The following is a 15,090-nucleotide window of genomic DNA, read 5'->3' as shown; positions in this document are numbered from 1 at the left end:
GTTCTTAGTTTAAAATTTGAGCAATTATTATCAATTCAAGTACTTAACAATTCACAATTTCATAAAAATGGTTTGAAATAATTGCAACAATTTCACACATATGAAGAGATGTCCTCAGATCCCTCCAGCTACCTTCATGTTCAGTTGCCAGTGGGCAGAGAACCATGCCAAGATTTACAACCTGACTAATGTCAGATTTATTGACCACAGAACCAATATTCTTCATTCACCAGGTTGAAGAGGAAACTCTGGAATTTAGACAATGTTGGTCCCACCATAAATGTGTTCACATACATTTCTAAGCATTTTTGGTATGTGTCCATACTATATAATACCATAAATTAATCAGTCATTTACTGGATGTGATTTTTTAAATGAAAATATGGACTGAAGAATGTAGCCTATTGCTTTTGTGGTGCTACAAATCTGGTTTAAATCATGATCTCTGATCACTAATATGGAAACATGTTTGAATTTGAATTTTTGAATGGTGGGAAAATGTTGTAAAATGATGTTCTTTTTCTTTCTTTTTTATCCTCACAAAGTAATGGAAAGTGATTTTCCCAGTGTGCCATTAACTTCAGGTTTACAAGTAAGCAAATCAACACAGTAATATTCTTTCAATCTACAATGTTTAGATTTAATATTGTACAAGGTTACAAGATCATTTTCCACAAATTTACATAACAATATAATATGCTTCATTTCACCTAAAATGGAAAAATAATCTCCTTGGCATCATTAAGAAAGTGGGTGGGGTATTTTGACACCAGAACTATGTCCTCACTAATTTTTCTTTTTGTGCGATGGCAACTCCAAAATTATCCAAGCTGGATAGCTTGCAATTTTCATTGGACATGGACATTTTAATCCACTATAATGGACTAGCATTACAGCAGAAGTAAACCCAACCATAGATAAAGAACCCAAAGAGAAACTGTACCACCCATGATTTAAATCCCATAAACCACTTACACCCCAATATAATGAGAATTTCCAGCAAGATTAGGCAATAAAAAGCTGTCAAGAAAACTGTTTTGGCAAATTAAATGACTAAATTTCATAACCAAATTTAATCCCAACTAGTCAATAGCCCATGGTTGAGCAATGAGATTTTGAAACATAAAAATATAAAACAGATATATGACATATCTAATGGTTACTTTATTGATTGAGCACCGCTAGGGCATATTTTCGTACCATTTTATGCACACTCATTTGCACCCCCCAATTACAAAAAAATCCTGATTAATAAGTACCATATACAGAGTAGAATGGAATCTTAAATTAATGTTAATTTTAGTAATACAAGTTTTAAAATGCTGTCAAGTAATTTATTTTTAACAAACACATCTTGTAAAATCAACTTTAGATATTCATTATTTTACCCTATCAATTTTAAATTGTATTCCAAAATGAAGTGAGAATATGCCCTTGCCATATCCAACAATATTTAAATAATTAATCTGCTCCAATTTTTCCAGGGTAAATTGGTTTGCCAGGAAATGTACCAGAATGCACCTTAGCCTGTATTTTTCGGCGTAAGCTGAATAAGCCAGCTTTTCACCCTGACTTGACCTTTGTAAGTGTCCAATAATACTCAAATAAAATTTCCCGCGGCTAGGTACGAATGAATACACTTCATTTATTCCATTGGCTGATTTGAGTATAACATCAGAACATTGGAAACATATCCGCGTCTTTGTAACACTGTTTTACTGCATGAAACAATTTTATCTCTAATGAAAAGGCCCAATAGATAGAACAGTTTTACAATCAATTTTCGACATAAATACAGTTTGTGCGTTCACCTTTTATTTTCAGAGAATTACCAGCGCAAAAGCGTTTAACTAAAGGCTATGTTGTCATATTTAGTACTTACTTGCATTGCATTTCAACCCGCAAGGTTTCGGGTCAATACGCGGTCATTTTGTGAAAGTCAGAGTTTATATACAGTTCATCACCGGAGTTCGCAAAAGGGGTTGCGATCATTGTGTCTTACTGACAATAACGTAGTGACTGTAATGCATTGCATTCCAATCCGCAAGGTATCAAGGTCAGTTTGCGGTCAGTTGCAGAAATCTTTATATAAACGCCGTCTCGTAAACTTTGTGCACTTGAAGTCTGTTTTGATCAGAAAGATACTAAATAAAGATATTCAGCGATATTATTGTGGTATGTCAATCATCGATTTTTAATATGGTTTCAAAATTTGCATGATAAGGACCAATTTTGATAAAATTAATTAGAAATATTTATCCATTTAGACCAGTTTATTAAGCATGACCACAATAATTCGCTATACTATAATTATGCAATTAAATAAGATTTGAGTATTGCCGGCTGACCTATATGCACTCGTTTATTTTCATGTTTCTTGTGTTTTTCTATTCTGTAAATATAGATATCTGAGTAATAATATCACATAAAGCAAAATAAGCCACGAAATCTGGCGCAACACCCTGTAATTGATTTGCTTATGATGTAGCTAACAACTGCGCAGAAAAAAGGCATCCGCTACTTTTTATCTCATAGAGATAACTTTTGCTCGTTCATAAACATCGACCACAATCAACGCCGTATATCTTTTTTAAAGATATTTCTTGTTAAGTTTATGAGGTTTTCTCCCCTTAAAGGCTGAATACTGTGTGGACCTGCGGGGTGTGTCCCAGCCCTTCAGCCCTACTAGACTCTCTTAAAATGTTATGAATTTTGAATGTACAGCTGCAGCTTCTATTTCCAGATGTATATTTGTTAAAGACAGATACAAAATTTTGTTGTGATCTTATGTTTGGTGGGGTTGGGAGGGAGGTAGTATTTTTACCTGTGGCATTTTTACCTCTGGCATTTTACCGCACACCGGAGATGGTGGCCACCAATAAATTGCAAATTCTACTTATATCACTATTTAAAAACTTGCAACTGCTGTAACTTAATCTTAGATATAAAGCCAGAGAATGACCACAGAAATAATTTCACAATAAATGGTAAACAACTAATTTTGAAAGTATTTATATAAGCATATAATCATAAAGCAATTGTACACATGCCTGTGGGTCAAGTGTAAGTAGAATTCCCATGCAGCCATCAATGGCATACCATTTGGGTCGAAAGTCAACAAGACCTACTAGGTAAAAAGACAAATGTACGTTGATGTACAAAATGTACGTCGACGTACACAAATTGTACTTCAACATACAAATGTGAAATACACTTCGACGTATATATTTGTACGTCGAAGTACAATTTGTACGTCGAAGTACAATTTGTACTTCGACATACATGTATATTTTTGTACGTACACATTTTCTGAACAGCCAATCAAAACACTCGTCTCTTGAGCCGCTTTTCCTTCAGATTTATTCATAATAAATGTTTCAAATCTCTTGAGGACAAAATGAATACAAATATAAACATTGAAAAAAAAAAAGATTTAAAAATAAGTATCTACTTGAAGGTATTTATTCTAAAATCGGTTTAAGTAATAAATATTATACACTATTAAACAGTCGGCCGATGTCTGATTTATATGTCGTAACTTGACCCTCAAAAGGATAAGATAGGGATCACCACAGCAGGTTACTAATACACAGTGTAGACTTCCGCTGTTTTATTGTGGTAACACGATTGTTTAGAAAGCATAGGCCAAATAATATGGAATCAAATTGTGAAATAAAAATCATATAGAGTCTGAAAATAGCGCAGTGAATGTTTAACATGCACATCAAAGCAACAGATGTAAGGGGTCTTCTGATTGGCTAACACTCAAGGATCAGTAAAAATTGTATGTCGAAGTACAATTTTTTACGCTGAAGTACAAAAATTAATAATGTACGTCGGTGTACATATTGTACGTCAACATACATTTCTCTTTTTACCTAGTAGGTCTTGTTGACTTTACCCAAATGGTATGTCATAACCATTGCCCCCAGAAGACACTTTGGCTGGGTTATGGTTTATCGGGCTTCAAACACAAGACCCCAATACCTCGCGGCTTACCTCTCTCCAGTTGATCACAAACTCTCTACAATGCTACACAATTAATCTGATGGATAGGAAAGGAAGAAGTCACAGGCATGCGTTTTCGATCAAAAATGATTGTCAAGGGGTGATAGAGCATTCATTCAGGTGTTTACTCATCATCAATGATTAATAATAAATGTTCATGATTCAGAGACTCCAAATGGAATTGACACCAATAAAATCTAATGAAGCAGAAAAAAATGAATTAACCCAAGATGACAATGGAAATTAGCTCCAAGTTTGGAGTATTTCAAAAATAAAGCAAATAAAACGGTGTTCTATGCAAATTGAAGTCACTGTAAGAATAGCGCTGCGTTAACCTTTTTTCATAAGAAGAAATAATGTGACAGGTCATTTTTGCGGCTTGTATAAAAACATGGACACAGAAATCTGAGAAATTTTCTTTAAAATTATTTAACATTTTCTTTCAGGCAAATTACACTACAACAACAAGAACTCTTCACTATCTTTTAGGAGACCAAAATTAGTTTTAAATTAAATTGCTTTTGTCATGTTTCCCATGCAAAGGTTACCAATGTGTGACCAAAACCATTATTAATTGATGAGGGTGTGAAATTGAAACCTGACTTTCTCAGTATATGGTCCATTGTACTGATGTCAAAACTTGATGAAGTTCATCTTCCATACTGGGCTGTACTCACTCTCTTTCCTCAGTTTTTCCATTTCACGAAACAGATTGATCACTGATTACACACCTTTTAATTCTTTCAAAAATATAATCAGCACATTGTCTGAAAAATGTGATTTCTCATTTGCCATATACTCGGTAAGCGCTAAAGTAGTTTAAGTGTAATATTGTGATATACCAGTAAAATAGCACAGTTCTCCTACGACCGCCATCAATAGTGTGACATGTTAATTATATTTTTCCTGTGAGAGGTCATTGTATCAATTTTTTTTAGAAAAACAATTACAGTGAAAATTTTAAGTTTTTTTTGCTAATGATAACATCACAACTACTTTTTCCACTGTGAACTCAATCTGATAAAGGGATGGTCACTATTCATGAAATTAACAGCATTTCATCTTGATTAAAGTGCACTTGTTTTTTTTCTGGGTGTAAATGCAGGTCATAAAGCAGAAAACAAAGGCAGGGCATGCATAAATCATAGGGAGGATGATTTAAGGACCTTAATTCCTGGCATACTGAACATGATAAACATTGATTTTGTGCCATAAATCTATTTTTTATTGCTATAAGTGTTTTTTACAAAATACAAGGAGATTTATATCATTGCAATATAGAGTGGGGCCTGCCCTTTGATCAGGCCCAATCAATAGCTAGCACAAGTGACAAGTGTATTAAAAGCAATCAACCAGGCCACAGAACAATACTTAAGGTCTGGATCAATAGCATGATGCACAAGTTGCAGACTGTTTGATTATAAGCCATAAAGTCTGGCATTGACAGAGAAGATTGCACCATCCCATTCATGTGCAATAGACCCCCCTGTGCTAATATTATTATAGTTATTTACTTTAACCAGTTTTACGCAAAACAATACATTTTATTGAAGGATATTTATATGGAAAATGTATAATGGTACTTCAAAGTAAGGTTACTATGATATCTGCCTCTGTGTAAAATTGCACAAAGAGGGTTTTAGCAGATACAAATTGCTGAAATATGGAAACTTTTGTTTTAAATTGTTCATTAGATTTTTTGCAGGTACTGATTTTGCACCCAACGCCTGGGAAAACACTTATGTCGTTTCTTTATTTTTACCAATTACACATTAAATTGCATTGAACCAACCGATACTCTAGCTGGCCAACGCAGTATAATGGAAAGCATAATACTTAATATATCAAAGTATTTCAGATTCACAAGTTCAATAATACCTTTCCAAACCTATTGATAGGGCAGGTAACTCTCCTGACAGAGGTTACTGTTCACACTGATTGCCTCCCCTGATGGGAATACTTGAAACAAGCCTAGAGACACCATTTCTTTACATAATGTACAATTTAAACCTGTGTAATTATTTTGTCAGATATTTGACACACATTTTTATATGTCCACTAATGAAATCACTGCGGCATGTTTATTTCACAGCAAGTTATTCAATCATAAGCATAACTTATACAAACTAAACTAATATTAAGTATCCACTTTGAAGCGAACTAAGTTTAAGATATAATATCCATTCTATTATTTCTGTGTTCCAAGATCTTTATAAAAAATTAAAGTTACTTTAGTTTAACTCATCATGTAACAGCTGACATAATAAAACAGCACATTTTTACACAAAATTCTTTCTTTATTACAATTGTCATTATTAAGTCCTACAAACACAAACAAGTTTTATATGCACAAAACAAGTCTTTCTATTCCACTTTAAACATCACACAACATTCTACCCCTCATCAAACTATCAAATGAAGGCTCTAGTTAAAAGAGTTCAGAATTTGTTTCTTCCACAACATTTTGTTGATTTTCAAAACGCCACCAGTTTAACAAAGCATAACAGTCAGCTTTATATGGTTTCAGTTAAACTCCAGTCGTCTCTTTAATACCCTTCAGCCTTGAAAGTAACTATATCTGGTATCCTTTTATCCCCCAACAAAGCATCCAGTACACATAAGGAGTAAATTAGCTTCAAGGAGAAGAGTTGAAAGCAGCCTTCATTGTTAACAAGCTTATCCCTTTTCTAGTCAGTGGTATACAATGATTGCAGCTTGCCACTTGAGACTGACAATGTTCAAGTGTTAGGAACTGCAGCTGTGGTGTACAGCATGACAGGGGACTATTCAGTCCAACCCACATCATCAAACCTCCCATGTGACAGCGGTAATCCCTGTCACAAACAAGAAAACTGCCCTGTGCAGCCACTTCAAGTTGCCTGGACTACCATCCAGAATATTTAAAAGGCACATCACAAATTGAAAGTAAAATTTCATTTAAACCTGCACAACCATGTTATGTAGATATCAATCGACAGGATTGCTTTGCTATTCAAATAGATGCATGCATGTGATTTTAATAAAGTTTATAAATTTATAAAATATGCATTTGCAAACATGATTAGTTCTATATTTCAATAAAGTAAATAAAGCCAATCAATTTGGATGCTGAAGAGTTCAGATCAAAGGAATGCAATGATTTCATTCACATTTGTAAAAGGTCTGAATGCTGGTGGTAACTCCAGCAAAACCTAATGTTGTTAAAGTGCACCTTACAATGAGTGTTTTCTCCAAATATATCATATACACATATGTACCAGACATTAGTTACTAATACATTTTGGCTCCATTTATTAATAGCTTGCAAAGTATCTCTGAAAGAATACTCTATGAACAAAAAAGGATTACAGTTGTTGTATGACAAAATTTCAAAATCAGTAGTATGCTTTGAGCTTCCAAATTCAGCTCTAAAGAGCTGTTTAAATAGAAAACAAACCTTAATTCACGCCTTGTAAACTATTCTTTTATTAGAAAACATGATTTAGTGGTATCACTGCGATGACTGACAGATCACTTTACCACTCAAAAGCCAAACAAACAAGTCCCCTGCTGTCTGTAAACAACCTCTGGGCTCAGCTGGTCAAATGTACAGCAGCCCAAAGCCGCAGGCCTATTGTCCAACCAGAAGGCATACCAACAAACACAGTACAAATGTTGAAGCCTCTGATAAGAAACCTAAACATCAACATTCGAGACCAAACAAATCATGAAATGTGTGTCTCTGTGAGAAATTGGACAAGACAAGGTTTGCTGAAGTAAGGATTGAGTTGCTGTTTTAAAGACACATAGTGGGTTGACAGGAAAAAAAAGAACATTAGCAAAAAACTAACTAATATGGAATATTCCAAAAGCGATGGCTTCTGAAAATTTAATTTCTTTGTTGTTTTGTTGCTTCCCCTGGCTCAAAAATTTCTTGAGGCAAATTCGCCTTGCTATGGCAAAATTCTTCTATTTTTGGCTATTTTTAGGTTTTAAGGAAGAAAAAGTTGTAGCCAAATAGAATTTTCTTTAGCCAAATAAGTCAATTTGTAGTCATTGGCTAATTTGGCGAATGGCAGAGTTATCTGAAGGTATGGTCGGGTCGAACCAAAACATGGAAATCATTAATTTGGCCTTAAATGACAGCAAACTGAGACACCTCTCCTTCATAGATGACAAGGATGAGTACTTAAAACATTATGCCCCATCACAATCACAATACCCGGCCTCCTGCATTAAAATGACCACCATCTGTTTTACTTTTTCGATTGTAAAACTTTGTTTAAGGACAAATGCTTCAAGCTTTTCTCTCTGGTTGCCATGGAACCAAAAAATTGAAGCATCTTTTACCTAAGAAGGTTGTGGTTGGTTAAAGTTGCATGGCTCCAAACACTGCTAGAGATTATACTCTGAGTGTTACTTTGCTTTAAGTGTTTGTTAATACTGTCATTTCTTTGTAGAAATAGTAACACACACCAAACCATTGCCAAGTGAAATACACCAGTGAAAAAAATACAGAAATGAGCAGCTGCTGAAAAAATAAAAAAATGGCTCTTTTTATTGACAGTAGAGCTGTAACGATTCACCCATTATTCGATTCGATTTCGATACCAAATGGTCCGATTCGATTATTTTTGAATTGATTCAGATTAAACTATTTGCTGCTTATTTTGCAAACTGTTTCATGTTTGGTTTGTACAGAGCATGAATTAATATGTTTGGTATTTGCTATTAACTTATTATGTTGTACATTTAAAGTGTTTAATTTTTTAAATACAACTAAAAAATGCAACATTGTTTTACAAGTAACAAATTTATTGAACCAAACTTCCTGTTGTGTTATTCTTAAATAACATAACATGTACCATGTATCACATGTGTTTAACAGGAAAAAAAACATGTAAGTATATTAACAACTTCCAGTTGACTTCTTTACAGAATGCAAACAGTTTAGTAAACAAACCATATGGGTAACTTGCGTCAACAAAACACGTTTTGCAAGTTGCAGCCTTTGCATCAGAATATTCGCGACACCAGAAATGTTCACATACTTTTGATTTTAATTTTGACTGTGCGTCATTCGACATGGTTGAAGAAGCCATTTTACCGGCTGATGTAATGCTCAGCATGTTATTTATTCATTCAATGGATGCCATATTGGCTATTGACCAATCACAACACGTATTACAACTGACAAGAAATTTTAGACGACGGATTTGGAAAGTAAGGTTTAAAATGCGGATCAATTCGAGATTGCAGTGAACCAAATCGAAATTGGCCGTATTGGTATTGAAATCAAATCGGCGGCGTTGAACCATTTTTTTTCGATGAATCGAACCGAATCGTTACAGCTCTAATTGACAGGATTCTACAAACCTTAAGACAAAACTATACACGTTGGATTTTTTTTTTCAAAATGAGCGCTTTAAAGCCAATTAAAAGATTCCACAGTTTCAGCAATATCAGCAGTTGTCATCCAAGATTTTAGGGTTCAAACTGTCTTAAAATAGATGAATAACACTTCAGAAATTGGGGTAAAACACGCATTAAAAAGTCACTTAATTTTATAGACAATCCATGAACATCTGTGCAAGAAATACTCATGAGATGAATGCATTAAAATTTGCAAATGTGGTGAGTAGATTAAATTCAGTCTTTGTAATGAGTGTGTGACACATGTTTGTTAAGGGTTAGCCTCACATAACACCTCTTCTCATGAGATATTATTGGGAATTATTATAATATGCTGTCAAGCTTATAATTTTAAGAAAAGTATTATTAACAGATAATTTTTAAGTTCAAATTTCAAGTTCCCGGATTTGTTCTGCACATGTTTTTTGTTAACTTTTTCTCCTCATCCTTTTTTATCTTGACTTGGTAAATCAATTTTTTTAAATAATTTTTTTAATAAAAGACAATTCACACTTGATTTCCGCCAAGAATCTGTATCAAATTCACCAAATGCTTTGTGCATGCTATGGTCTACAGCTTCTTTTCCACAATTATGGTAATTCAATAACTCTCCATCTCCACCAACCCACCTGAACCAAGTGGATGCATATAACTGTTATCCCCATTGTTATAAATATGTAGATCCATAAAAAACTATTTTGCCATTAGAAACTTTCTTGGCTATTGTTTGGACACCTTATGTTTCCATTCTAGTCCCATAATCAAAGGATTGTAAAGGTTTTATATTAATTACAAGGGTATTAATCTTTATAGAGCAACAACAATGACATCCAATACTAACTTGAAATATGGAAATTTTAGGATGACAAAGGAAAGTGAAAAGCAGCAATTTGGTACCGATGTCTCTGACTTCAATACATTTCCTTCGTGACACCTCTTTCTGATAATAATTTTTAATGGTTGCCTCATTTATAGAGTGACACCAAATCTACATCCCCTTTAATGGGATGGTTAAACTGAAATATCTAGTTATAGTCCACATCTACTTTGGCACGACAGGCCAAACAGTGCCTTTGGACAGTCCCTTGAACATCAAAGGAAAATCAGAATAGAATAATAGATGGGCTTTGAGGGAAAACCCATCACACAAAATAATGTGTTGGGGATTCCCTTTATTTTAGTTTAAATCTAAATATTAATGAAAGAGTATCCATTTTCATACATAAAGAGATGAAAGGGAATTGTTTGCAAATGGACATTTATTATTTCTTTCCAGGTTTTGTAACAGAATCCCAAAAGTACAATACTATTGTTTAGAGACTGATAGACTTAAAACTCAAAGGTCATAGAATTATAATATAAATGCCCTTCTGTTTGTTGAAATCATGTAAGTAACATAACAGTTATTTGATTTCTTCAATTGTTTTCGTTGCAATATCTGACAACAGGAAAGTTAAATCTACTGACGCCTATATGATACATTGTATTGTTGTTTTTTCAATTACAAAATTACATGTTATCAAATATAAATCATTTTGCAGTATCATGTTGTATCTTTTACTCCTTCAACGCACATATTTTCAGTGATGCCTTGGGGGTCGTGAAGAAAATACAAGTGATGATCTTTACCCTTCTTAAAAATCAGAACTTCCAGACCAAAAACTTAAAACCCTGCTGAGTGTAAAACTGTTGTCTTTATTTCTCTACACTTTAAGTCTAACTTATACCTACACTATAAGTCTAACTAAACCCTCCCCCTACAAACTAATCTGCACACCAAGTGGTTCATTCAAATGCTTTTGAAAAATCTATAAAAAATTTATAAAACATCAATCTAACCCAATTAAAAAACCACCTGCCTATTGTCCATACATTTATTTATTTATTTCAAATTATTCAAATGACCACCTTTTTTTCCACTGGGATCAGAACCATCTGCTGTAAAACTTATATTCAGGTTTAAGTGATTTTTACACCAATACTATACAAATAATTGAACATTTAATTTAGAGTAAACACAGACTCATTACATGTATAGTAATGTTCTTCACATTAAAAGTTGACCAAAAATGAATTGTTCATTCAAGAGAATGGCAGAAAGAAAAAGACACACAGAATGAAATTGATTTCTTGTTTAGAGTTACTCCAAGCGAAACACATTCAGAAGTAAATGGATAAAAAAGGCTTAGGGTATAAAGCAATTGTCATTTAAAGCAATGTATACTCATAATGCCTCTAGCTAAAGAGCAAAATGATCGTAAATATAAGTGAGTCTCTTGTTGCTAAAAATGAAAACATATGCTGAAATGGAGAGTTCTGATTGGATAAGATTATATCTAGTGCAACAGGTTGTTGAATGGAGCATAAATGGAGGGCAATTAATTGGCAAGGACCAACAGTTGTCAAAATGACAGCATCTCATAAAAGCCAGTTTCAAAATTTCAAATTCAAAGGCAGGTGATGAAAAAAAATCACAACAGCTATCTGCCAAATGGATGTAACACTGTAGGAGATTTTAAAACATACCTAAGGCAGGTTGGAGCAATTATGTAAAAGAATGTTTCTTGTACACAGTATACCGTTATGAAGACCATACATAATGATTTTGGCTTTACAATTATATGTTAGCATAAAACACTTGTCTAATGAAGATAACACATGCTGATATAAAACGAGTTCTGATTGGATAAGATTATATCTAGCACAACAGGTTGTTGAGTGGAGCATAAATGGAGGGCACTTAATTGGCAGAGACCAACAGTTGCCAAAATAAATGACTGCATCCCAGCAGAGAGAGTTTGAAAATTTCAAATTCAAAGGCAGGTGATCACAACAGTAATCTGCCAATTGGATGTTAAACTGTAGGAAATTTTAAAACATACCTAAGGCAGGTTGGAGCAATTATGTAAAAGAATGTTTCTCATACACAGAATACCGTTATGAAGACAATACATAATCATTTGGCTTTAAAATTATATGTTAGCATAAAACACTTGTCTAATGAATAATGCACATGCTGATATTAATACTATCAATTAATCATGGTTATTTAAACACCAAATAAAAATAATACAAAGATACTGCATCAACTTTGCATCAATTTAAAACATATAACCCAAGTAACAAGTTATAGCAAGTAATTTTTAATTAAAACATATAACAAGTTATATGTATTGAATTGATACCATTTGTACATAAAAATTGATTTGTGCTCATTAAAATTAACCAAAATGGCCACTCAGTAGGAAGCTTTAAATCTGTATCTTTCCCTTATCTTTGAAAATGCATCTTTTTCTTTAAAAAAGTGATTTTTATCTCTTAAAAAAAGTGATTATTAAGCAAGGAAGAACGTTGTGCAAAAATCTTACAATTTACATTTAAGTCCCAGAAACAAAAAAATGCAATCAAATAAGTCAAGACTGTCAATTTGTATCTCGGTCCAATTTGTATCTCAGTCACTTTGTTCAAAAGATAAAACAGGTCAGGCAAATTCAGGGGGACATTTTAGAGGGTAGCTAGTCTGTCAAATTTGTCACAAACCCACCCTAGCCCCAGCCCCCCCCCCCACTCCCAGCTGTATAAGGCTCACCATTCTCCTATTGACACTCTCGTGCAAGGCCAATGTAAGGAGGGTGGAGAATGTCACACTTCCACTGCAATATTACCCTCAGCTGCCAATACTCTCCCTAGGGTCATAGAACTTCAGTGCTCTCTCCATATTGGGCAATTTTACACCCAGATTGCTACCAGCTATGACGTACCATTTGGGTCAAAAGTCAACAAGACCTACTAGGTAAAAAGAGAATTGTACGTCGACGTACAATATGTACGTCGACGTACATTATTTTGTACTTCGACGTACAAAATTGTACGTCGACGTACAATTTTTACCGACCTTGAGTGTTAGCCAATCAGAAGACCCCGTACATCTGTTGCTTTGATCCGCATGTTAAACATTCACTGCGCTATTTTCAGACTCTTTATACGATTTGTATTTCAAAATTTGATTCCATATTATTTGGTCTATGCTTTCTAAACAATCGTGTTACCACAATAAAACAGCGGAAGTCTACACTGTGTATTAGAAACCTGCTGTGGTGATCCCTATCCCTTTGTGCGTCATGTTATGACATATAGATCAGAAAATGGCCGGCTGTCTGATAAAGAGTATAATATATATTACTTAAACCGATTTTAGAATAAATACCGTCAAGTAGATACTTATTTTTAATTCTTTGTTTTTTAATTTTTTCAATTTTGATATTTTTATTAATTTTGTCCTCGATTAAATAAGAGATTTTAAACATTTATTATGAATAAATCTGAAGGAAAAGCGGCTCAAGAGACGATTGTTTTCATTGGCTGTAAAGAAAATTTGTACATCGACGTACAAAAATGTACGTCGAAGTACAAATTGTACTTCAACGTACAAATATATACGTCGAAGTGTATTTCATATTTGTCATTGAAGTACAATATTTGTACGTCTATGTACATTTCTTTTTTTACCCAGTAGGTCTTGTTGACTTTTGACCCAAATGGTACGCCATAACCAGCAGGCAGGTGTGCCTTCTCCCATCCCACCATTAGCATGCACCGCATTGTAATGTCAATATAATAATGTACCCACTTTGGAGAAGAATGTGATAATGATGAATTCATAAGGCATGCAATAAGTTTATTACTATGTGCTCAAATTCATACTTAAATATTGGTCAGTAGTATGCAATTAAGTTTCCAGTTGTACAAATTTTACGTGGCCCTTTTAAAATATTGCAAGAGTGTACCAAATTTTTAAAAGCTGGAGCATGAAATAACACTATGATGGGTTCAATATTCTGATAATAGGTAAAACAATGCAATATTTTGTCCATTTTATAGATTTTTTATAGAAATATTAGACTGACAGCCAAAAGCAATTTTGAGGCATATTTCAATCTTTCACTTGATTAACAATTATGAATTATCTGTAGTGAAAAAAGCACTGAAAGTTTGAAAAAGAGGCAAAAAGCGTATTAAAATTTGTATGCATGTTGAGACAACTTATAAACTAATGAATAACATATTTTCCCATGAACAGACAAAGAAGGAAACAATTATTTTAATAATATATCCTTCCTTTGTAGAATGTTGTGGTTATTAAGTACAAAGCAACATCATGACATATGTTATCAGTTTTCAAAATGAGTTCATGGCTTATTTAATCCCATTATGTAACAAGATGTGACCCGGACAAATATATATGCCATTAATTTCAAATATGACAAATTTAAACTCCATTAATATGCATTCATGTCACACGACTTAAAACCCTTAACAATATTTCACAATGAAATTGCAACAAATGTCAAGGTCGATGTGAGCCAAAGAAAAATTGTTATGCCAAGGATTACCTGATCCAAGGACTTGGTAAGCCGAGTTTTGATTGATCCAACTGAAAAGTGTGATGCAGGTGACAATAATTTTAATGACATTTTTAAAATTAATTGCACAATATCAGTGTACTTACACCTTTGAAGTAAAAGAAAATGTTGGGCAATAACCACATACTTGTGATGCTTTATCTGTTTATGTTTAAGAGTGCATTGAACTTGTATTTGAAGTTATATTTAATTGCTATTCATCACCTTTGCCTACTTACAAATTTAAGTCTTCAAGAGTTAACATTAAATTCTTCACACAATTTTGTGT

The 15,090-nt window shown here is 33.5% G+C and overlaps 1 protein-coding gene across 4 annotated transcripts in view; it reads right to left on the bottom strand.

Moving 5' to 3' along the window:
* The window catches only part of LOC127837448 (uncharacterized), a 169,251-nt gene that overhangs the window by 18,015 nt on the left and 136,146 nt on the right, over positions 1–15,090 (bottom strand). Inside the window, exon 1 of one of the 4 annotated variants that reach the window (XM_052364573.1) lies at positions 5,887–6,886. The exons of the other annotated variants lie outside the window; for them this stretch is intronic. The gene's annotated coding sequence lies outside the window, so the exon portion shown is untranslated. Of the gene's footprint in view, positions 1–5,886; positions 6,887–15,090 lie in introns of those variants that run through there. 4 annotated transcript variants of the gene reach the window in all.

This window comes from Dreissena polymorpha, chromosome 7 (assembly GCF_020536995.1).
Source record: "Dreissena polymorpha isolate Duluth1 chromosome 7, UMN_Dpol_1.0, whole genome shotgun sequence".
In the NCBI taxonomy this organism is placed as follows: domain Eukaryota; kingdom Metazoa; phylum Mollusca; class Bivalvia; order Myida; family Dreissenidae; genus Dreissena; species Dreissena polymorpha.
Note: the sequence above shows the minus strand (reverse complement) of the source record. Positions and strands in the feature narration are given on the sequence as shown.